The sequence below is a fragment of the Lissotriton vulgaris genome, chromosome 5, assembly GCF_964263255.1.
Source record: "Lissotriton vulgaris chromosome 5, aLisVul1.2, whole genome shotgun sequence".
Lineage (NCBI taxonomy): Eukaryota > Metazoa > Chordata > Amphibia > Caudata > Salamandridae > Lissotriton > Lissotriton vulgaris.
In genome coordinates this window covers 1,202,599,715-1,202,625,675 of record NC_141693.1, presented here as the reverse complement: position 1 = coordinate 1,202,625,675, position 25,961 = coordinate 1,202,599,715, and positions in this window count along the sequence as shown.

Sequence of the window (25,961 nt, the reverse complement as noted above, 5' to 3'; positions counted from 1 at the left end):
CCCCTGGTGAAAAGGCCACAAGTACAGGCCCAAAAAACGAAAATCACTGAAAAATCAGCACAATCCCAATCCATCCATGCCCTCCATGATGTTTAAATTCAAGACAACCCACAGAAAGACTAGGCGCATGCAAGACTCACTACCCCTGGGCATAAATAAAGGTTGAAAAGTAGGCAAAATGGTTGCAGGCCTAACAACAAAGCCTGCATTCAAAATGGCCACTTGCCTGCCAGCACATGGCCAGTGCCTGTAGCTGCACTCAAAATGGCCACCAGCCACATGGCCTGTCCCTCCCCATGAACACCCCCAAAAATCTAAAAACACTGCAAAATCAGCACAATCCCATTCCATTCATGCCCTCCATGATGTTTAAGTGCAAGACAGCCCACAGAAAGACTAGGCCCATGCTAGACTCAAATACCCCTGGTGAAAAGGCCACAAGTACAGGCTCAAAAAACGAAAATCACTGAAAAATCTGCACAATCCCAATCCATCCATGCCCTCCATGATGTTTAAATTCAAGACAACCCACAGAAAGACTAGGCCCATGCAAGACTCACTACCCCTGGGCATAAATAAAGGTTGAAAAGTAGGCAAAATGGTTGCAGGCCTAACAACAAAGCCTGCATTCAAAATGGCCACTTGCCTGCCAGCACATGGCCAGTGCCTGTAGTTGCACTCAAAATGGCCACCAGCCACATGGCCCTGTCCCTCCCCATGAACACCCCCAAAAATCGAAAAACACTGCAAAATCAGCACAATCCCATTCCATCCATGCCCTCCATGATGTTTAAGTTCAGGACAGCCCACAGAAAGACTAGACCCATGCTAGACTCAAATACCCCTGGTGAAAAGGCCACAAGTACAGGCCCAAAAAATGAAAATCACTGAAAAATCAGCACAATCCAAATCCATCCATGCCCTCCATGATGTTTAAGTTCAAGACAGCCCACAGAAAGACTAGGCCCATGCTAGACTCAAATACCCCTGGTGAAAAGGCCACAAGTACAGGCCCAAAAAACGAAAATCACTGAAAAATCAGCACAATCCCAATCCATCCATGCCCTCCATGATGTTTAAATTCAAGACAACCCACAGAAAGACTAGGCCCATGCAAGACTCACTACCCCTGGGCATAAATAAAGGTTGAAAAGTAGTCAAAATGGTTGCAGGCCTAACAACAAAGCCTGCATTCAAAATGGCCACTTACCTGCCAGCACATGGCCAGTGCCTGTAGCTGCACTCAAAATGGCCACCAGCCACATGGCCTGTCCCTCCCCATGAACACCCCCAAAAATCGAAAAACACTGCAAAATCAGCACAATCCCATTCCATCCATGCCCTCCATGATGTTTAAATTCAAGACAGCCCACAGAAAGACTAGGCCCATGCTAGACTCAAATACCCCTGGTGAAAAGGCCACAAGTACAGCCCCAAAAAACGAAAATCACTGAAAAATCAGCACAATCCTAATCCATCCATGCCCTCCATGATGTTTAAATTCAAGACAACCTACAGAAAGACTAGGCCCATGCTAGACTCAAATACCCCTGGTGAAAAGGCCACAAGTACAGCCCCAAAAAACGAAAATCACTGAAAAATCAGCACAATCCCAATCCATCCATGGCCTCCATGATGTTTAAGTTCAAGACAACCCACAGAAAGACTCAGTCCACCCACCACTGAGTACCCCTGGGCAAAAGGCCCCAAAACAGCCCAAAAATCGAAAATTCCAAAATTTTAGTTGCAGCAACTGTAATGCCCCAAACAAACTTACTTGTAAAATTTCTAATCTAACAGTGATCCAAAGAAAGTCAAAAAGGCCTCAAATCCAAATATCCAGCAGCATCCACAAAAAGTAATCCTTCCAGCTCCAGATCCAAATGAAAAGTGACCAGGAGATGGACAAAGCACTGGGAGGAGCCTGCTGAACAGGAACAGGAAGTTGAAGACTGTGGGGCACTTCCTTCCTCCCACCCCCCTCCCCCCCTCCCCAAAATGGACTCCTCGCTAAAAAAGTGCAGGCAAATGTCAACCTAAGGAGTTATTCAGATAAAAATCATCATTGCAAGAAGGTTTATGCTGCTTGCTGGTGGATTTCTTGTGCAGAATTGCAAATTTTATATTTTCGCTTGTGCGAGATTCTTGCTGCTCGCCGCATCTCAAATCTCGCAATTGCGAAGTACCGCGAGACGTGATCTCGCCGTACTCGCGTTGACAAACTATCTCTGGCAAGCCGCGATGACGTAATCGCGCTCGCCAATTCCCGCGGGATCACACAGCAAGATCCAAAATGGCGCAGCACTCGCAAACTATCGAGAAAAACAACTCGGCAAACGATGATAAACGCCGCGCGCCGCAAAAATTGTATCACCAACGCCGCGCGCCGCAAAAAAAATCCGCTGCGTGCGAATTTGCGGATTTTGTGGGAAATTCGCAAATCTCGCGGATTGCGAATTTCCCAAAAATCCGCAAAATCCGCGAGCGAAACCGATTTTCCGCCCATGCTTAGTGATAAGGGACATCCCTGCCTTTTCCCTCTTCTTATTGTAATGCTGTCGGTTAATACTCCGTTTACTAGCACCTTTGCTGTTGGATTTTTATATATTTGCTTTATTGGTTCTTGGAATGTCTCACCTAGGTCGAACTTCGCTAAGGTGGCCGTTAGAAAGGACCAGCTTACCCTATCGAATGCTTTGGCAGCATCTAGGGTCATGACAGACAATGGGGTATCATAGTGAGTTGCAATGTTAATTGCTAGAACAAGCTCATGTGTTAATTCTTGTATGAACCGTCCTTTAATAAAGCCTTTTTGGTCTACGTGAACCACTGATCCTGCAATCTCCCCAAGCCTTTTGGCTAGAATTTGTGTGTACACCTTGTAGTCTGTATTTAGGAGAGATATTGGCATGTAGGATTCCGTTCTTGTTGGGTCTTTTCCGGGCTTGAGTATTAGGTTGATTGTTGCCTCATTCCAAGAGTCTAGTAGGGATTGTTCTGCTAGAAATATATCATTAAACAGTTCCATCATTGGAATTACTAGTTCCTCATACAGATGACTGCACAACTCATTTGGGAGTGAGTCTGGACCTGCGCTTTACTTTTCTTTAGGTTCTTTAGCACTTCTAAGACATCTTCCTTGGTTATTTCTTTATTTATGCTGTCTCTCTGTTCTTGTGAGAATTTTGGGAGAGCTATTTTTTCTAGCACACGTTGTATCTTTTCTTCCGTGGGTGGTTCTTCCTCATTATAGAGGTTGCCAAAAAATACTACGGATTCCTTTCTGATTTCCTCCTCTTTTGTTGTGTATTTTTGGTCTTCAACCTGAATCTTTTCTATTCTATTTCTTGTTGCATCAGTTTTGAGCTTCCACACCAACAGCTTCCCACATCCTTCACCATACTCGTAGTGGGCTATGTTGCTTGCGTCCCAATTTTCTTTTTTAAGATTACTTCAAGGAAATCTACCAGCTCCATCTTCTTTTTATCTCTCTCCTCCTTGAGTCTAGATTTTGCTTCAAGGCTCGCAAATCTGCTAATCTCAAGCTCTAAGGTTACTATTCCTTTCTGTAATTCTTGGATTTATTTCTTCTGGTTTTGTTGTTGTAGGCCACAAGACTGATTTATTTGCCCCTAAAATAAGATTTGTAAGCCCCCCAAGCAGTTTGCCTTGAGGTTTCTTCTTTATTGATTTGAAAGAATTCTTTAGTTTCTTTTGCCAAATTTTCTAAGCAGCCAGCATCTAGGAAGATTCCCCTGTCCACTGTATATCTATGTGTATGCATTTCTTCGCTACAATTAAGATGTAGGATCACAGCTGAGTGGTCCGATAAGTGAGCTGGTATATGTTCCACTTTTTTTTGGTGCTTCTGATAGTCCCTTGTCTATTAAAAAATAATCTATCCTTGATGCGTGCCCCAACCTTTTATTTTGCAATGTGTATTTGATAATGTTTCCTCCTTTATCCCTCCATATATCAACCATACCCAGATCTTTAATACAGTGATTCATCAACTCCCTAATTTTTGGTAAATTTGGACCATGTTTGGGTGGGAATCTATCTTTTTTAAGGTCTAGAATTATGTTAAAATCCCCTCCCATTATTATTGGAGCTTGTGCAGTTAGGAGTTGTGAGTACAGTTTTTGCAGAGGCTCTGGATCGTCCTGGTTGGGGGCCGTAATATCCAACCACTGTATATCTATTGCTGCATAATTTTAGTTTCACCACTACACATCTACCCTTTTTGTCTACTTCTTCCTCTTCAATCTGGGCTCCACTTGATTTCTTTATCAAGATTGCAACTCCTTTTACGGTGCAATTCTGGTTTGTACATACCCAGATAGCTATCCACTTTTGATTTTTAAGGAATTTTTCCCATTCTTCTTTAAGCAGATGGGTTTTTTTGTAATATTATTATGTCGCATTCCACTAATTTCAGGTATTCTAATATTTGAACCCTCCTTTTTCCTTTTTCTCAATCTGAGGCCATTCACGTTCCATGAAATTATTTTACCTGACATTCCTTCCCCCTATAATATTTTTGCGGTTTTTCTTTTTGGGCTTTTTCTACCTCAAATTGCTTTCTTTGGACATCGTTTTTTTTTTTAATTTTTCCCCCACTTTGTGCACTTTTTTATTTTTAATTTTATATTTTCTAGTGGTTCCCCCTTCTCTTCATCCCACCCTGGAAAAGCCTCCCTTAACTCCTTTTGGGATGTTTTCTTTTTTTGCCCCTCTTTGAGTTCCTCACCCCTTTTTGTTTACATACTCCGCAATATACTACACTGATCCTACTTTTGTGTTTTGATTTGTTCAATAAAGTTTTCTACCTCCTTTGGGTCTCTGATGGTATGCATGTTGTTTTGACACATCATTCTTAATGCTGCTGGAAAACGCATTTGGACTGTTGCTCCTAGTGTCTTTAGTTGTTGCATGTACTGGCCTAATTGCCATTGCCTGTCCTGCATAGTATTGAAGATATCTGACCTTATTCTGCAAGCCCAATCTTTGATCTGAAACAAGCCAGCTTTCAGGCATTCTCTCAAGATTCTTTCCTACAGCGTGTAGATATTGAAGTTTATGAGGATTTTTCTTGGATTCTTTCTGATCTTGTTCCTGCCAAAAGGGTCGCGTGGACTCTCTGTATTTTCTCTGCCAGGTCAACAGTTTTTGTCCATGGTAGTGTGTCTTTTAGTAGCTTGATTACAAATGCTTTAATATTTTCACATTCTAGGACTTCAGGTACATTTAGGATTCTTAGATTATTTCTTCGCACTTGATTTTCCATTGCTTCCAACCTGTTGTAGACCACTTTGTCTGTTTTTTCGGAGGTCTTGAGTTGGTCTATTTCTTTTTTATTTTCTTCCAATCTTTTGTTTAAAGCTTCAACTTCCAGCTCAATTGAAGCTACTCTCCATAAGACTGTTTATCTTCTGGTCAATCTCCTCACACACTACCTGGATTTTTGTCTGATTCCTTTCTGACTTCTCAAAATTCGATCTAATTTCCCCATCATGGTAGTCATCATGGTTTCCAGACAATCCTTGTTCCTTTATGGCGTTTTAAGCTCCTCTGGTTTATCTATACTTGTGGGGTCAATGGCATCGGTTTCTATCTCCTGCTGATTTGATGCTTCTAAAACAGCATACCTGTTGCTAGTGCTTACTTTTGAAAATGTTACCAATGTCTCTTCATTGTTTGCCACTTTCTGATTATCAGGCAAGATCTTATTCTGATGTTTTTCCTTTTCCAAGTTATCTCTCAAGTTTTCTTGCACTTTAAAAAAGGACTTTATTGAGGGGATTATCTTTTGTTTTGTCAGACCAGGTGTTATTAGTTTGGCCTGGCTTGCTCTAGATGCAGGGTATTGCAGCTTTCCAGTTACGTTTGGTTTCCTCTTCTTCTTAGTGCTTTTTGGGACAATCAGGGGTTATATGCCTTACAATTTTACTACTTCAGGGGGGTGTACTACGTTTGGTTTTTGCTCTCTGTGTCTGTCAATTGGCAGGGTAGTTCTACTCCTCAAAGAGTAGTTTATACCTTCCCCTTTTTTTCTTAATGGCTCTCTTAATGGCTTTTTTATGTCCGACAACTCTTGAGGGGGAATTAATACTTTGGGTTTAGCACGCCCTTTGTCATTGCTCACTCTCTCCTCATCTGCCCCTTCTGTCTCCCGCTTATCCAGCTCTGCGTTCTGCTCCTCTCCCTGCAACCCTTCCACCCTCACCAGCACTTCAACCTGAGTCCAGGTTTGCTCTTTACCTTTTGCAAGAAATAGTATAAGGGTATATTCGTTTTGCCCTAGTTTAGGAAAACTCTTTATGAGATAGCTTAGTGCTTTGTCTTCACTTACTCCAATAAAGTGGGTGTCCCGGGGTCCAGATCTCCCTGGAGTAGCTGGCTGCTGAGAGACTCTTGCCTTCTCTATCAATTGTGCAGTAATACTCCTGCTCTTCTGGAATGCTTTAGCAGCTTCAGACAACACCTGGAAGGTGCGGTCGTGCTGGAATTGCTGCACCTCCACCTTTCCCTTGGTTCTCAACTCAACTTCGGAAATGCTCTGGAGATGCAGGGAATGTGAGAAAAAAAGGATGTAAAAAAATGCAGCGCCCTGGGCCACTCATGAGTAGTGCTATGCCTTTCGCTTTCCTCTCAGTTACTTGGTGTTGCTTGGTGTTTCCGTAATGCTCTGGTAATGCGGGGAAAAGTATGTGAGGAATGCGGCACCCAGCGCCTCACACACCGCTGCTCAGTGCTGCCTGCCGCTGTTTCTTCCCTCCTTGACCTGGAAGGACAGGGAGCTACCTCTCGAGCTTCTTTTCCTCTCCCCGCCCCTTCTCTACAGAGCCGGATTGAGCCGTGAGCCTGCTCCATGACTCTGCGTTGGTCCCCGTATAGGACTATAAGGTGATACGTCTTTGGCAAGCTTCTCCCAGTTGCCTGCATGTCATGTCACTTTCTTCTGTGTAAGATCAGCGTTCCATTACGCGCTGGATTTTCTCTTTACAGGTATTTACGGGTCATTTACTGTTTAGGGTGAGGAGCTCGCGACCGAGCCTCCTAGCCGGTTGCCATCTTTTCCTCCAGAATTAGTGCTTTTACCATATTTCTCCATTGTAGGACCCCCTGAGCAGGTCTAGAGGGTCAAAATATTTCTTACCTGCCCCTTTTTACATTTTGAACACTTGTTCCACTAATTTCTAGACCCTTGCTTCTACTGAGGCACAAAATGGCTGCCAACACTTCCTGGTTTCGAATGTTGACAACCACTTGAGAGTCAATTAGCATTCAGCACGTGATAGGGACGGTCCGCTTAGTGTGCGCGCAAGATACGCACATCCACCGAGGCCATAGATATATATGTACTTTTACTTGTCATTTTCTCAGAAACTACTGAACGTAATTACAGCATTTAAGCAAAATGCAGGAGTCTGAACCGAGGACTACCTCTTTGCCAAATTTGGTATAATTCCGTTCAACCTTTCGGGCTGTAGCCACAATGAACGGTTCCTATAGAAAATTGCATGGTGAAAACATGTTTTGGGACCCCCTTTTTCCTCTTCCCTCGCTTCAAATGCAATATTTTAAACCACAGGATTGGTCCTACCCAGGTAGATAATTTTTAAACAAGCACAGGAGCCCACACTTAATTTTTATGTTTTTTTACAGAGGATCCATGCACCCAGCGCACATTTTTCCGTTTTTTCAACAAACAAAAAAAATTTGGGAGGGCCCTAGGAGTCCTTGTGGGACCCCCTGAGCAAGTCTAGAGGGTACAAATATTTATTACCTGCCCCCTTTATATGTTTTAAACACTTGTTCCACTAATTTCTAGATCCTCGCTACTACCGAGGCACTTATTGGCTGCCAACACTTCCTGGATTCGAATGTTGACAACCACTTGACAGCCAATCAGCATTCTACGCATGATCGGGACGTTGCGCTTATAATCCGCGCATCCACCTACGCCATAGATATGTATGTACTTTTAATTGTAATTTTTTTAGGAACTACTGAACAGATTTACACCATCTAAGCAAATGGCACGAGTCTGAACAGACGAGGACTACCTCTTTGCCAAATTTGGTGTAACTCCGTTCAGTCGTTCGGGCTGTAGCCGCGATGAACGGTACCTATGAAAAAATGCATGGGGATAACTTGTTTTGGGACCCCCCTTTTTTCTCAGCACCCGCTTCATGAATCACCATCAGGATATGAGCGGACCGGAGCGCCCCACCAGTTTTGAAAATTTCCCGAAGATTCGTCAACCGGCGCCAAAGTTATTCCAATAGAATGTTGCGGATTTCCTATGGAAAATAGGCCCTAAGTATAACTACCTACTGGCGACCGCCAGTAGGTAATATATTTATATATATCTGTGAGCAAGGGCATCCGCCCGAAACGCGTCAGATTTGTAAGCTCTGTAATGAATAAAAACGTACCTGTGTCTGATTCCTGGGATTCGCCTCATCTCTGTTCGCCTGCTGGGAAGTGCGGGGACGGCTTGTTTTTTACTTCATATATATATATATATATATATATATATATATATATATATATATATATATATATATATATATATATATATATATATATATATATATATATATATATAGTAGCGATTAGGACAGCCTGGAATGAACAAAATTCTAAATTAATGGCATGGAGGAGTAGTGGCTTAATATCCAAAGATGAATTTCAGTTTTTGAAAAAAGAACATCCTGTTATTCCAACTTTTTACCTATTACCCAAGGTTCATAAGAATGTCTCAATACCACCTGGGAGGCCGATTATTTCAGCTATTGACAGCTTGACGGAAAATATCTCTAGATATATCGATTATTTCCTACAGGAATGGGTTACAAAATTGAACTCATATGTGAGAGACACTACTGATTTTATTTGCAAATTGAAGGGGATTGTTTGGAATGAAGATTATTTACTAATGACTCTGGATGTCAATTCATTGTATACTTCGATTAGACATGGTGATGGTGTAAAGGCAGTGGAACACTACCTGGATAAGCGTCCAATGCACTATATACATCACAATAGAATGATTGTTGGAATGTTGAGATTATGCCTGGAGCAGAACTTTTTTATATTCAACGGCCAAGTGTATCAACAGATGAGAGGGGTGGCCATAGAGGCCTGCTTTTCCCCCAGCTTTGCGTGTTTACACATGGGGCTGTGGGAGGAGCGGGTCCTCATGGACCACCACAAGGCCACAATGACCAAAAATGTGATGCTATATTGAAGGTATATAGATGACCTTTTTATGATTTGGAGGGGATCCAAGGAGGAGGCCACCAATTTCATAGAGATATTGAATGTTAATACTTACAATTTGCAATTTACATCAGAGATCCATAGAGAGAGAGTAAACTTTTTGGATGTCGAAGTATATATTAAAAATAATAAGATGGAAACTAAGCTGCACAGGAAGGCAACCGCGGGGAACACGTTGCTGCATGCAACTAGTCAGCACCCGTGGCACCTCATCCGCAGCATCCCCTACGGGGAGATGCTGAGGCTGAGGCGTATTTTCAGTACGAATATTGACTGTGGGAGGGCCCAGAGAGAGAGTAAGACATGTTTCTTGGAGAGAGGATATAGTGAGAGCATAATAAATATAGAACAGGCTCTGATACCCAAAACTAAAATCACACAAACTAACCCCGAGATTATACAATCAAGGGCCATTGTAACTTACAGTATGCAGCATGCGGAGATCAGGAAAATCTTCAGTAAAAACTGGAATTTAGTGAGAGGGAATCCGGTCATAGGTAAATTCGTGGCAAATAAACCAGACCTCACATTCCGTAGATCACCAACAATGGCTAACGCTTTAGTAAGTAATAGTCTGGACACGCCAATCTCAGAAACCTGGATGGCTCTGAGTAAGGGATTTAAAAAGTGTCTTTTTTGTAAAGTGTGCCGTCATGGAGTGAACAAAACCCACTATTCCATCCCTTTTTATGACAAACCAATTGCAATCAGTAAAAGGCTCACATCCAAAACCGAATATGTGGTCTATGTGCTGCAGTGTCCGTGTGGGCTGCGATATGTGGGCAGCACACGTTTGCCCGCCCACAAACGGATACTGCAGCACCTAAGAGCCCTATCGGGAAAGGACCATACATATCCCATAGCACCGCATTTCGAATCAACTCACAATAGTGACCCTGAGGGTATTCAATATTATCTTGTTGATACGATCTTACCCCTGAAAAGGGGTGGTAACAGGGATGCCAAACTACGGTTGCTGGAAACTAGATACATTCTGGAATTTAACAGTAAGAATCCGGGGGGCCTCAATGCCAGTGAGGACATGTATACCTGCCTATGATGAGTTTATGATCAAGAAAAGCTCTTTAGAAATCAACTTATATGCCAAATTGTCAGGATGCAACTAAGGAGCCTGGGATCAGGCATTGCAAAAGCTAATTGATTTGAGGAATAAGATTCGTACTGGATCCGTTATCTTCCATTAATAGATAAAGTTTTTAAATTGACTTGCACTTTAGTTAAACACATTAATTTATCTCAGCACCCTTATGTGGGCATTTTAATATGTTAATACAGTAGACTTGTTGGTAACATTTCATTACCCACACGGGTCATATGAACAGAAATGTGAAGATTTGCACTTTATTTAAAGCGACAGATGGTTGGGGTATGAAGATTGTGAGGTAGGATGTTGTAATGTCAAATCATCTACATTGTCTATCTATGTATACATATGTCACATATTACATCATTCATGACATGGTCAGTGACATCACTGATGACATCACTGATGACATCTCAAATGACATCACTGATGACATCACTCATCAATTGATACTTGTCTCATCCATGTGACAATCAAATACACCTCATCACACACTAGTACAATCTTTCATCACTCACTGTAAAATAGAAAGTGCCATATTTGAAACCATTGACACACCAATAGAAATGTCTAAACACCCACTCAGTTATTCATAGAACTATACACACATCTAATCACTTACCTATAGATTCAGTGTTAAATGCAATGAATAATCAACAGAACACTAACAAATATACGCCTATTTCAACATTACACACCAGCACACGTTGTATTCACTTATAAAGACATCCTTCTGACTTCTGCAAACATTTGATTATACTTACATTTACTCACCTACACACTTATACAAACACCACTTCATCTATTTATATAGATAGTAACTCACACTTAGTGTGTTATAAAATCACTATTACAAGTATACAGTTATCCATATAGTGACTCATACAATCACTAAGTCTTAGGCACACTTAATTAGATATAACTGTCACATACACTGCCTTTTTTTTCAAGTTTAATGGAGATGTACCATTGAGAGAAATATTTCATCACCACCGCACCCATAAACATATACACTCACTGAAACAACTGTTATAACATGTAGTCTTAACCTCATATACCTACTGAATGAACTATTCACACATTTTTGGCAATCACACACCCCCCACCAAACCACATAGACATTAATTTACCCATACCAATACTCAGTTAAGAAACCAATAACAAATATAGTCTTTAACCTAGCAATTAAGACAAAGCACGAAAGACTTTCACACAGTTTAGTAACTACACATTATATATAGTGAGCTTTCACAAATTAGTCAAGGAAACAATCAATGACACAGTTACTAAATCCACCATCCACACATTAATATTTATATATCCACTCATTCTTCAATGCAAAGTAGTGTATTTATAATACATATTTAAATATCAAAGTAAACCACATTCACTGGATGATGTCATTAGTAATGTCATCAGTGATGTCATTTGAGATGTCATCAGTGATGTCATCAGTGATGTCACTGACCATGTCATGAATGATGTAATATGTGACATCATCAGCAGTGGATTGCGGGCGCACGAGTTACAGTGAGTACAACTAACTATAACGGGGAATTTCAATGGTTTTGTATGAGTAAAATTTCCAGCTAACTATAACTGGTGTGAAACCTATGGTTTTTTCAGTGAATTTCAAAGGTTTTTTAAATGCTAATTCCTAACTATAAGTCTCAGTTTATAAGTAAGACTGTTAGCGCTCTCGTTGTTCTTTAGAACACTCTGGGACATTCTGTTATTGGGCTATAGTTGGGCTACATCTGGCTGATATTTGGGCTACATTTGTTTTTTTTGTCTCTGGTGGCCATCTTTGGGTTACATTGGGCTACATTGGGCTACATTTGGGCTCTAACATATATATAGCCCAATATATATTTTTTCAAAGTTAATTTTCGTAAAAACCACTGAAGCATATATCTTGAGACATAGCAAAGGCACATCGGGCTACCACTTCCTACAATTTTACCCATTTTTTTGTTTGTAAATTTTTTTTTCTTGGAGCGCTCCCGGTGCGCGCCCCGGTGAGCTCCCCGGAAAGCGTAGTATTATGAAGTGACGCAGGGCGCGTACCGGGGAGTGTCCCGTTAGCGCCCATATCACGAACGAAAACGTGATTGTGACGTATCGCGTAGCCGCGTCCGCGTGATACGAATGGCGTAAGCGCACCCGGAAGCACTCGAGCGAATACGATCGCGCAACGTAAACATCCGACGCGCTTACGCGACGCGACCCGGGGCGCGCCCCTGAGCGCGCCCGGGGGCGCCTAGCGTAAGTGCATCGGGTCATGTGACCTGAAAATAACACTTTTCTTGGTTCATAACAGTTTTGGTTTCATAATGATGAAGCCCCTGGTCTTGTGACCTGAAAATAACACTTCTCATTGGTTCAGAACAGGTTTTTTTTCAAAATGATGAAAGACCCCACCTTTTTTCCTTATTCTGACTTTGTCCTTTGACTTAGGAAGACCTGTTTGTACCTCTCTGTACCTTTGTGATCTATATAATGGCTTCAGTAGCAGCAGCAGCTGGTGCATCTGCACCACCACCACCACCACAACCACCAAGAGGACCACCTCAAGATTACATTGGTGGTCAACAAGAGGAGGAGGAGGAAGAGGAAGAGGAGGATGGGGGAAGATGGCTGCCTGAACAAAATACCCCATACAAGCCCAAGTCACACATTGTATGGGAGTTTTTTTTCAATCCCAGAGGGCAAGAAAAAAGTGAATGCGGCCAAGGTAACTTGCCTAATCTGTAAGGAACAACTCTCAAGGGGCAACCCAAACACAAAGTATTCCTTTGGTAACAATACCATGATTCGACATATGATCCGTAAGCACCCTAACAACTATTCTCGTGCAGAGCTCAGGGAACTGGCCAGTAACCTCCCCCAGTCTTCAAGGACCACCTCCCAAAGAAACGAACCCACTTCATCGGGACCAGAAACATCAGAGATGATGCCTTGTATTCAGCGACGATTTGCTGATTTTAAAATCACTTGTACAGAATGTGGCAAGCTTATCGCCTATGGTGAAAAGAGCGTAAAGCTCATCGTCCTTGCAGGTGACAATCACAAGTGCCCCAAAAAGAAGTAATTTTTTCCGTTTTTTGTTTTTTGCTCCAGTTGAGCCAGTTTCAATTCCCTTTTTTTTGTTTCTCCCCCTAAAAAATACAAAAAAAATATAAAACTGTTTTGTAAAGCCAAAAAAAGTACAAAATGTTCAAAAAACATAAAAAAATATAAAACAACAAAAAGAAGAAAAAAAAAGCTCTTTTTAGAACTACCTCCAATTTCTAAAAAAAGGCTTTATTTTAAAAAAAACTCTGTCATTCTTTTTTCCTCATGGTACGCTCCCCGGTCCGCTCCCCGGTGCGCGTACTGGGCGCTCCCCCCTGGCTCTTTTATAGCCCCCTCATCAAACCTAGGGGGTCAGGGGGGGTCTACCCTGCCCCCTTATGGTCATTTCTCCCTTTGTTTTGGCCACCTCTTGTGTCTCGATCCTACCAAGACACAAGATGGCGGCCGCTCCGGACTGTTTCGAATGTTTACAGACACCCGAGAGCCGATCAGCTTTCCGTGCGCAAGTCGCGGGTCACGCCCGGGGCGCTCCCCGGTACGCATACCGGGGCGCTGCCATAGATATATATATTTTTTTTAACCTAAATTACTCCAAATCCACTGAAGCACATATCTTGAGACATAGCAAAGGCACATCGGGCTACCAGTCCCTACAATTTTGCCAAGTTTGGTGGAAATCCATTCAGCCGTTCGGGCTAAAAGTGAAACCGACCGCCCTATGGAAATTAACATGGGGAAAACACGTTTTGGGACCCCCCTTTTATCTTGGCCCACGCTTGACGAATCCCCCCCAAATTTTCAGGGAAGGAGCGGGCCATTTTCTTGGAGAAATTCACGAAGATTCGTCCACGGGCGCCAAAGTTATTCCCAATAGAATGTTGCGGATTTCCTATGGAAAGTAGATCCTAAATATAACTACCTACTGGCGACCGCCAGTAGGTAATACATACATATATAAGCATATATATTATGCATATCTATATAAATACAAATATAAATGCATGCATACATATGCATGTTATTTACATGAAAGTTTGAAAAACACTAATAAAACCAAAGCTAAAAAGCCACCTCATTACAAACAGAATTGCTTTAACTTAAACAAGGGCGAGATCTATTGCATTTTCAATGCTTGTTTACTTTGGTTCCATCAAGAAGGCATTCAGATGTGTCACACATTTGCCATAAATTCTGAATGTTAGCAAGCTAGTTGCTTATTAGATCACTGTAGTAAAGCTACTGCTCACCAGGGAAGTCTGCTGCTGGTATTGAAAGTGCATGTTTCAGTCTGCATGTCAGAATTTTTTAATGAAATAGAAGAGGATTTGAGAAGTCACTCAAAATGTGCCCTAATTTTTCTTTCTGAAGCACTAATCATATTTTCTATGGCAAAATGAACCCCCTTATTTTGTTCCTTTTTAAATTAAATGTTTTCAGACTTACCACTTCATTCCAATCAAGATGGCTTCTGGTGTGCCATACTTTTGTCATAAGTAAGACTATTATCGCTGTAGTTGTTCTTTAGAACACTCTGGGACATTCTGTCATTGGGCTACACTTGGGCTACATCTGGGTGATATTTGGGGTACATTTGGGCTCTTTTGTCTATGGTGGCAATCTTGGGAGACTGCATGTCAGAATTTTTTAATGAAATAGAAGAGTTTTTGAAAAGTCACTCAAAATGTGCCCTAATTTTTCTTTCTGTAGCACTAATCATACTTTCTATGGCAAAATATACCCCCTCTTTTTGTTCCTTTTTAAATTAAATGTTTTAAGAGTTACCACTTTATTCCAATCAAGATGGCTTCAGGTGTGCCATACCTTTGTAATAGGTAGGACTGTTAGCGCTCTAGTTGTTCTTTAGAACACTCTAGGAAGCTGCAGTAGAAAGCAAGGGAATCAACTGACAGTCTCTGTCCTTGTTGGAATTACATGTTTTACTGAGAATGCCAGACTTCATTCTCACATGACTGAGAAAGATAATGTGAATTTACAGAAAATATGCTTTCAGTTTAGCTTATAGATCCGCTTCCAAACCACTGTGGGAAAAGCATGAGATAATAGTTTTCTTTCAAACATGATTCATAATATCCCAGCAGAAGGCTTTTTCACATGGTAAAATCACCTTAGAACACACCACCATTCCTAAACTGAGTATGGTACCATCAACAAATGATTTATAATGTAACTAAAGTCCTAAAACCTTCTATTAACTGCAATGCTTTTTAATGAGGTGCCATCATGTATATTGGTCCCAAGATGGCTGCCAACACTTCTTGGATGAAGTGCTGACAGCCAATCAGATCTCATGATGAGATGTGTGGTAAGGCTCCGCCGAGATATATACATTTTTTTCTCTCTTAATTTTCTCAGGAACTACTGGAGGGATTTATACCATTTAAGCAAAAGGGCGACCTGCGAATCCGACTCTACCATTTTGCCAAATTTGGTGTAATTCCGTTCAGCGGTTCGGGCTGTGGCCGTGTCTAAAGGTCCTGTGGAAATTAACATGGGAAAAACACGTTTTGGGATCCCCCTTTTTTCTCGGCCCCCACTTGACGAATATACCCGAGACTTTCAGGGAAGAAGCGATGCGGAACGGGCCATCTTCTTTGAGAAATTCGCAAAGATTCAACAACCGGCGCCAAAGGTATTCCCAATAGAATGTTGTGGATTTCCTATGGAAACTAATTCCTAACTCTATATACCTACTGGCGACCGCCAGTAGGTAATATATATTTATATTTATTTAACTAAAGTATTACTAATCATACCTATATACCATTAGGCCACCATTAGGCCTTTGCTCCTCTTCTTATGCAACTTTAAATGTTTCTCTACATGAAGTGTTTATATCCTAAACAATCTGTCTTTTATTTATTCACAGGGAAAATAATTCAGGAGAACTCACACTCTCCAGGTAAGTATTAAGTTCATAGGATATAATAGTTAAGTTCACAACAACATTGTGATACAGCGTCGTCCCCTACCTCTCCGATACGGCGTCCTCCAGCAAGATCCTCTGCCTCAGAACCCGACCCTGAAGCGTCCCTGACAACCTGGACTCCACCCCTCTGTCCTTCGTTTCAGGACCCAATCGAAACTGGAGTGAGACCGGAAGCACAATGCCGTGACCCCGGAAGTCCCTCCCTAATCCTGGAGCCAGAACACAGAAAAGAAGGAGCCAAGGAGAGAGGAGTGTTCAACGCGGCGAACTCGTGGCAGGAGGCTTGAACAAACACGGAACCAGAGAAGGCGACCCCGGAAGAGGAGGAAGACGTTTGGAGCGAGGACTGGTGGAGTCCACAGGAGGTGGCTTGGGAGCAGCCGCAACTCACGGAAGAGTTGCGGCGGGGCATGTGAGTAACATATCTCCAAGTCTATAGTCTATAGCACTGGAGCAACTTAGGTGATGTGTATATATCCGTGTACATAAAAAAAGCATCACCTTGGGGTTAGAACTGCACTGTATTTAAACCCTGTATAGCATCGCTGGATCTCACATGGACACTATTGTAATTAAACCCTTCACCTACCCCTCACTTCCATCCCCCCGACTTTGCTCTCTCTCTGCCTACCTACCCCTATCCAATCCCCCTCCTTCCTCACAGTCTCTTTTCAATCCCTCACACCCCGGTGTCGGTAGAAAGGCTCGATCATTCCGGTCCAGGTGGACTAATAGCCCCTTTGTTTCTTGTTTTCCTATATCCTCCGAGGACCCCATCCAGAGCAATCCAGGCTGAAGACCCGACGTCCCGATTCCATCTCATGGAGAAGACCCGGATACCCCTCCCTTCAAGCTCATCTTTGTGTTTCATTTTTTCACAACACGAACTGTTGTATAAGAATAATAAAACAAGGGAAACCCTCGCCCACTACATACAGCCTCCACGTCTGTTATTCCGGTCCGCCACAACCCCACGATCACAGTTGGTGTCAGAAGTGGGATTCACCGGAAGTATGGAGGCTGCAGTAAAGAAACTGGCGGAGACCCAAGAACAGCTGGGGAAGATGATGGAGCAGTTCTTCAAAGCAGCCGAAGACGACAGGGGGCAGTTACACGATGTTCTTAAAGGACAAGGAGTCGCCCAGGACCAGGCAATGGGAAAACTCACTGACGTCCTAGGACAACAAAGGCCGGTTGCTTCCCTCCCTTCGGTTGTGCTGCAGAAATACGTGCCGGGGAAAGACCCGGATTATTTCTTTACAAATTTCGAACGACTGGCCCAAGCAGCATCCTGGCCCCCTGATTGATGGGGACAATATTTGGGACCCCTGCTGACAGGAGACCTACAGTCAGCATATCAGCAAGCAAACATCCAGGGACAGACCCCTTACGAGGATATTAAAAGATGCATCCTAGAACGTCTAGGCATCGACGACAAGACGTATAAGGTGAAGCTCCGTCAAGCCAGGGAAGGACCACAAGAGACTCCCCGGGCTCTGTCATTCCGTATTAAAGACCTAACTAACCGATGGCTGAGACTTACAACCTCAACCAAAGAAGAGATCCTCTCCAAAATATATCTAGAACAGTTTCTGGCCTCCCTGCATCCACCCACCCAAAAGTGGGTCCGTCAACATGCCCATCTAACGTTGGAGACTGCTGGGGAGATCGCGAGCACCTATAGTCGCGCTCAGGACTTCCAGAAAGGAAAAGACGACCACCCCACACGTATTCGAAACCCCGGCAGCTCTCGACCCCACAGGGCCCCCTTTCCCCAGAAACCGGAGCCCGTCCCTCTTTTGCCCTATCCAGTCATGCCCAGACCACCCCCTCTCGGACCACAGTGTTACCACTGCGTGGGTTTTGGCCACATTGCCCATGTGTGCCCCCAGAAGGAGGAGCCTATGGAGGTGGGATTGGTCAGGAACTTTGTATGTATAGCCCCTGGAACCACACCTCCACGATTTCACTGCCCTGTGAGAATCAACGGACACCCAGTGCTAGTTCTTGCGGATACAGGGTGTAGGCAAAGCGTCATCCGGCCTCAGGAGTTGCCAACGCAGGTGGGGCCTGCAACCGGTACCGTGGCGATCCAGTGTGTGCATGGCGACACTAAAAGTTATTCATCTACCCAAGTTCAAGTGCAACACTCTACAGATCCGGGAAGCCTGCTAACAGTCGGGCTTATACGTAGCCTACCAGAACAAGTGATTCTGGGGAGTGACTACTCTGGCCTTCCACCCCTCCTCCAGGACACAACGGACTCTTTAGAGAAATGGTGGTTGGAAGCCCCCTTTTCCCATGTCCCGCCTTCCCCGGAGTCCTCCGTTAAGCAAAGGAAAACAAAAAAACAAAAAAGAAAGGAGAAAAGAAGCCATGTTACAACCTATCCGGTCCACCTTGAGGAACATCCATGGGAGACGGATAGTGAATTCCGCTCTGCACGACAAGAGGATCCTGTCTTACAGGACACATGGGGAAAAGTATTGGACAATGAGGACCCCCTACAAGTAGGTCCATATTTCTTTAAAAAGAATGGTCTCCTATACAGAAAAGGCGGGCCCCGTCAGTCACCGCAATTAATAATCCCAGCGCCCTTCCGCGAAAAGGTTTTGTTTCTTGCCCGCAGCCATTTGTTGAGAGGCCACTTTAGTGATGAGAAAACGGGCCAATCCATTCTGGAGAAGTTCTATTGGCCGGGTGTTTACCAGCAAATATACATGTATTGCTGCGAATGCCCGGTCTGTCAGAGAAATAGTAGGTATCGCCCCCCTAAGGTACCCCTTAAACCCCTACCCCTCATTGACATTTCCTTCAGTAGAGTTGATATGGATATTATAGGCCCCTTGTTGCCCTCCCGAAGCGGTTGCCGGTACGCCTTAGTCCTTGTTGACTACGCCACATGCTTTCCAGAGGCCATACTCCTAAGACAACACACCACCCAAAACATAGCTAAGGCACTGATCACGATCTTTTCCAGGGTTGGTTTCCCTAGAGAGATCCTAACGGAACAGGGAACCCCATTTGTTTCCGCCCTTATGAAACAGGTGTGTTCACAACTAGGCATCAAGTAAATCAGGACCTACGCTTACCACCCCCAGACCGACGGGTTGGTAGAGCGGTATAATGCCACGCTAAAAACTACACTAAAGAAATTGCTAGCACTTGAGACTAAGAGGTGGGCAGAAATGCTACCCTTAGCCCTGTTTGCCATCCGGTGCAAAGTGCAGAGCAGCACTGGTCATTCGCCCTATGAGCTCCTTTATAGGCGTCCTCCAAGAACCCTTCTGGATATGGCCCATGCAGCCTGGGAGGCCGAACCCGACCGGACAAGACCCCTCCCTGAATACGTCGAAAACCTCAAAACCCATCTGGGACAAATAAGAGATATAGTAAGACAGAATATGGAGAACGCACAGTCTTCCCAGAAACACCAATACGACAAGGGTACCAAAGCCCGAACCCTTGCTGCAGGAGAGTTGGCACTCCTGCTCATGCCATCCTCCAACCAAAAGTTGTTGGGTCAATGGCAGGACTCCTTTTCTGTTCTACGACAAGTAACCCCGGTTACCTATGAGTTAGAATTAGATCCTGTTCAGGCACCACCCAGATCTACCACATAAACCTTCTCAAAAAGTGGGAGGTACCCCGACCGGTACTATCAGGCTTGAATCCCAAATCAGATCTGTCTTGTGAGGTCTGTATAGATCCAGACTTGACGGAATCCCAGAAACAGAACCTTCGGGATGTCTTGTTACCCCTGCAACAGGTCTTCTCCTCCAACCCCGGTCATACCACTATCACTGAATATGCTATTCAGACCGATCCAGGGAAGACAGTACGCCAACCGGGTCCCAGAGGCCCATAGGGCCGTTATCAAACAAGAGACAGACCAAATGCTATGCATGGGTATCATTGAGCCTTCCACCAGTAGTTGGAATTCTCCCATTATATTGGTCCCTAAACCAGACGGATCTATAAGATTCTATTTCAACTTCGCGAAGTGAATAAGATCTCCAGCTTTGACACCTACCCGCTACATCGCGTAGATGAGATGGTAGAAAGCATAGGAAAAGCCAAATACATTAGCACGCTTGACCTATGCAAGGGATACTGGCAAATACCATTAAAAAAAGAGGACAAGAAGAAAACTGCTTTCTCTACGCCCAACGGGTTGTTTCAATTTAATGTACTACCCTTTGCCCTTCATGGTGCCCCGGCCACTTTCCAGAGAGCAATGAACCTTGTTTTGCGTCCCCATTCCCGATACGCAGGTGCGTATCTAGACGATATCATTGTGTATAGCGACGACTGGGAACAACACTTACATCACTTACAACAGGTGGTCTCTTCCCTAGGGTCCTTTGGTTTACCATCAATCTATAAAAAACCACCCTAGCCGCCCAAACCGTGAAATATATGGGTTTCCTCTTAGGCGAAGGCGTTATCAGACCCCAAAACAACAAAATCACCGCCATCCAGTCCATCCCCTTTCCCCAGAACCGAAAAGATCTCAGGGATTTTTAGGACTTTTTGGGGTACTCTCGGAGATTCATCCCTAAATTTTCCCAAACAGCTGTCCCTCTAACAGACCTTTTGAAAGAAATCAGCAAAAACAGAAGAGGCCCTAAAAAATCCGACACCCCAATTAGTACATGCTTTTAACAAGCTCAAGCTATTCCTGATGTCCGATCCTGTGCTCATTAGCCCCATACTATTCGCAACCGTTCATTCTCCAGGCTGATGCCTCAGACCAGGGCTTAGGGGCAGTTCTAGCTCAAACAGATAGGAACGGGGAGGAAAGACCCGTCCTTTACCTGAGTAGGAACCTCTTCCCGAGAGAAATGAACTATGCCGTTGTAGAGAAAGAGTCTCTTGCCATTAAGTGGGCTATTGAAAGTCTCCGATATTACCTGGAAGGACGAGAATTTGTACTATGTACAGACCATGCCCCTCTGGAATGGATGGCCAGGAACAAGGGACACAATGACCGCGTCCTCAGGTGGTTCTTATCCTTGCAACCATATAGGTTCAAGACCCTGCACCGGAAGGGTATAGACCAAGGAAACGCCGATTTCCTCTCCCGGTACCCTCCCCCTCCAACCCGTACAAGAAGGACAGCTAGGGGAACGGGATGTGATACAGCGTCGTCCCTTACCACTCCGATACGGCGTCCTCCAGCAAGATCCCCTGCCTCAGAACCCTGAAGCGTCCCTGACAACCTGGACTCCACCCCTCTGTCCTTCATTTCAGGACCCAATCGAAACTGGAGTGAGACCGGAAGCACAATCCTGTGACCCCGGAAGTCCCTCCCTAATCCTAGAGCCGGAACACGGCAAAGACGGAGCCAAGGAGAGAGGAGTGTTCAACGCGGTGAACTCGTGGCAGGAGGCTCGAACGAACACGGAACCAGAGAAGGCGACCCCGGAAGAGGAGGAAGACGTTTGGAGCGAGGACTGATGGAGTCCACAGGAGGTGGCTGGGGAGCGGCCGCAACTCATGGAAGAGTTGCGGCGGGGCATGTGAGTAACATATCTCCAAGTCTATTGTCTATAGCACTGTAGCAACTTATGCGCTGTGTATATATCTGTGTGTATATAAAAAAAAGCATCACCTTGTGGTTAGAACTGCACTGTATTTAAACCCTGTATAGCATCGCTGGATCTCACAAGGACACTATTGTAATTAAACCCTTCACCTACCCCTCACTTCCACCCCCGACTTTGCTCTCTCTCTGCCTACCTACCCTTATCCAATCCCCTTCCTTCCTCACGGTTTCTTTCCAATCCCTCACACCCCGGTGTCGGTAGAAAGACTCAATCATTCCGGTTCAGGTGGACTGATAGCCCCTTTGTTTCTTGTTTCCCTATATTCTCTGAAGACCCCATCCAGAGCAACCCAGGCCGAAGACCCGACGTCCCGGTTCCATCTCACGGAGAAGACCCAGATACCCCTCCCTTCAAGCTCATCTTTCTGTTTCATTTTTTCACAACACGAACTGTTGTATAAGAATAATAAAACAAGGGAAACCATCGCCCACTACATACAGCCTCCACGTTTTTTATTCCGGTCCGCCACAACCCCACGATCACAAACATATGTTATGTTTTTTGATTGCCTTTCTATCAAGAATGAATGCTGACTCAATGAAATTGTACTTAGCTCCTTAGCGATTAGTCTCTTTTTTCTTCTTCGGGAGCTCTGCTTTCTCGTATAGAAGTATTGTCTAGTTTCCTTGGTCAGAGCACTGCTCTCTCGGATAGAAGTTTTTACTTCATCTGGTGATTACTTGCTTGATGCTGGAAGGCTACTGTGCATGTAAGCTAGGCAGACACTCACTTCGCCGAAGAGAGTGGAGCGCGATAGCGTATGCACAGAGTCAGGAAAGGGATCACGTAGGGCGAGAAGGTTTCTGCACAGGCGGATTAAACAAGCAGGAATAACCCAACAAAGAGTTGACGAAAACTACGCTAACTATGACGACGGGAGAAACTCTAACAAAGCGTCTCAGTCAAGATTTCAGGTGAAGTGTGCCAACGTTCTAAGTTAAGCGCTACAAGTAGAATTCTGTGGCAGAGGGAAAAGACTAGAGCCACACTCCTTTGAAATGTCGGCCATCTTGAAGTTTCTCGATCTCCAAGCATCTCTCCAAGTAATTATTCTCCCCTTCTGAGTGTTTGAATGTGACAGCTCTTGACTTGTGATGCATATGGAAACATTCTTGTTTTTAGAAATCCTGACAGTGGGTGTCCATCAAACATTGCTTCTGGAAGGTTCTAGCAGCCATTTTGACTTCAAGACATGATGTACTTATTTTTTTCTTCACTTTCCAAATGGTCACACAACGGTTCTCCTTCTCACAGCCTTTAGATATCTGTCAAATAGTGGGATATTTAACTTTATGTCATTACGAAAATCCACATCTAAAACACAACTTCTTTTTACATGTATATATATCTCATTGTGTCCTTCAGTCCTCATTTTGGCTTACTTTTTATGCTCATGACTGGCTCACTTGGAGTTCTGCCAGCCTCCATGTAAGCAGTTTACCTTTCAGCAGGCTCTTCAGCTCTGGCAGCCATCAACACATGTTCTAGACTAAGAGTTTCTCTTAGCATTCATCGTCTAAATGAATCTGACAAACATCCATTTATGCCTCTAAGACATATAGCGTCTTCGTCATTGCATTATTTGAACTTATAGTGTTTAATGTACGTATCAAGTCTCTCCACAAAGTCATCAATGGTTTCACCCACTCTTTGTTGCTATTTACTGAAAATATGTCTTTCGCAATCAACATTTTTTACTGGATTAAACTTGAAATTCAACCTCTATTTAATCTAATGGCATGTGATTTCTTTGTCAGTCTGTGCCATTTTCTTTATGACTTCTTTTACACCATCACCAGTAAGATTTTTGAGATACTTGATAATCTTTTTGGCAGTCTTTTCAAGTAAATCAATGAAATCCTCAAATGTCTGTATCCAATAAGTCCATCTATCATCAATATTTAGCTTTTTGACTGTATCAAAAGGTGGTAGTGGTTTCAGGAAGGCGGCAGCATGGTAACTTTTTATGGGAGTGGCTGACATTGAGGGTGAATCTCCTTCCGCTACATTCTGCTGTCCATTACATCCAGTGTCAGCTGCTCCATTTCTGAAGCCTTGTGATGGACCAGCGTCACCGTCATTGCGGACAATTCCTTCAACGCTAACCTTCTCCTTACTCTCAATTGAAGTCCTTCCCTTTCTGGAGACCTCTGGAGTTCTTTTGAGCAGTCACCTGGCAGCTGTGGTGGTGGGTCGCTTCAGGTATCGAATATCTCAGTAAGCAAAACTCTTGTGCTTCGTCTTGGATCTCCTCTCCAGGTGCTGAGGTTGGATAGTTCTTCTTATCGAGGCCCTGGTAGGTGCAATGACCATATGCCTTTTTCTTACTTATTTTGCAAACTAGCACTCTTACATATTTTGTCAGTATTTGACTAAATGAGTCTTTAGCGCTTTTTTTCCGTCCCAGTGCATAGCCATTAGCAGCATAATATACAACTTTATCTCACGTGGCAGTGCAGTACCTTTATGTAAGGTTTGACCAACAGGTTCTGGGCCAATGATGTGTAGATTCTTTACACTGTTTTCATAATCTTCAATTGCTTCACTGCAGCTGAAGCTGCACTTTGACTCCACATGCATGTATTGTTGATTCTGTACTTTGACAGTGACATACGTGGCATGCACAAGCCATCTGCCTGGACCACAGCAAACTCTCTGAGAGAGCACAGTCATTCTGCAGGTTACAGATCGCCTATCTTGTCACCAGTTGTAGCGTCTACCCCAGCCTGGGTACCCACCAATGACTATGCCACACACAGAGCTTAATATTAAACATCTTTATTTTTCTACATGTAACCACAAACTCAACATTCTAAACCAAGATTTCAATGTCTTTCGCTCAAACACTTACGTCACAGCTCTAAGGAGTCCGGGAGAATTCAAAAGGGTTCCGTTATAAAAACTTGCAGGACACTGCAGTAGACAGGAATTTGCCCCAAAATCTGATGCCTTCCCAAGTCAGGTGTAATCCTTTCATTTCTTTTCGTTTTTCAAACTTTGCATGTGTGCTGTATTAAAGCATAGTTTTTGTTCTGGAAGGGACTTCTTCCAGTACAAAACATATGCTTCAGAGAATGCACTCACCTTGCTCTCTATCCCAATAGATAAAAACATGCACCATACCTTATTGGATGTGGTGCATTTTATCTTTCCCCTTTTAATACAAAGCAGCACAGTATCTTTGGTGAAGCATTGCCTTGCTTTAATGAACAATAAATCTGGGCCTCAATCTTTTAAAATCTCACTCACTACCTGTCACTTGACTCATTCACTTTCACACACACACAAGCTTACACATTGAGAAACATTTCCTGACACATACACACACTTTCTCTCAATTAAACATGCCTCACTCAAGGGCACACACACAACATACATTTAAAATCATTTATACTTACTACACCTGCCACCATATGGCTTAAGCGAGCTCCATTTTTTATTACACTAGTAGTGAATAATAGACTATTATTTACTATTAGTATAATGAAAAACAGAAGGAAAATGAGGAATGCAGACCCCCTGCTAGTTCTTAGCCTTGATTATGCCACCCTTGAGGCCAGGGATCACAAGGGCAGGGCTAGGATCCAAAGAGGCACACTAGGGGTTGAAGCTGCGACCCCTGGTAACACCAAAATGGTGTCCACTAGTCACTGCTAGCTGCTATACCATGACATAATGTGCCTTTGCGCACCAACACTAGCTTCCCTGCTGCCAGAACGTAATGGGTCTAACAGGCTTTTCTGTCAATATGACAGCTGCCCTCCTGCCTGACCTTTGCCGGGAGTGGCTGTTGTAGCTGCTTCCTGCCAGACCCTACCAGCTACTAATTCAGATAGCATTAAGCGCCATAATGGCTAGATGATGAATAACACCCAACCGAATATATTGTCCCTCACAGGTTACACTATTACTATCAGAGTCAGGTGATTGTAAATGT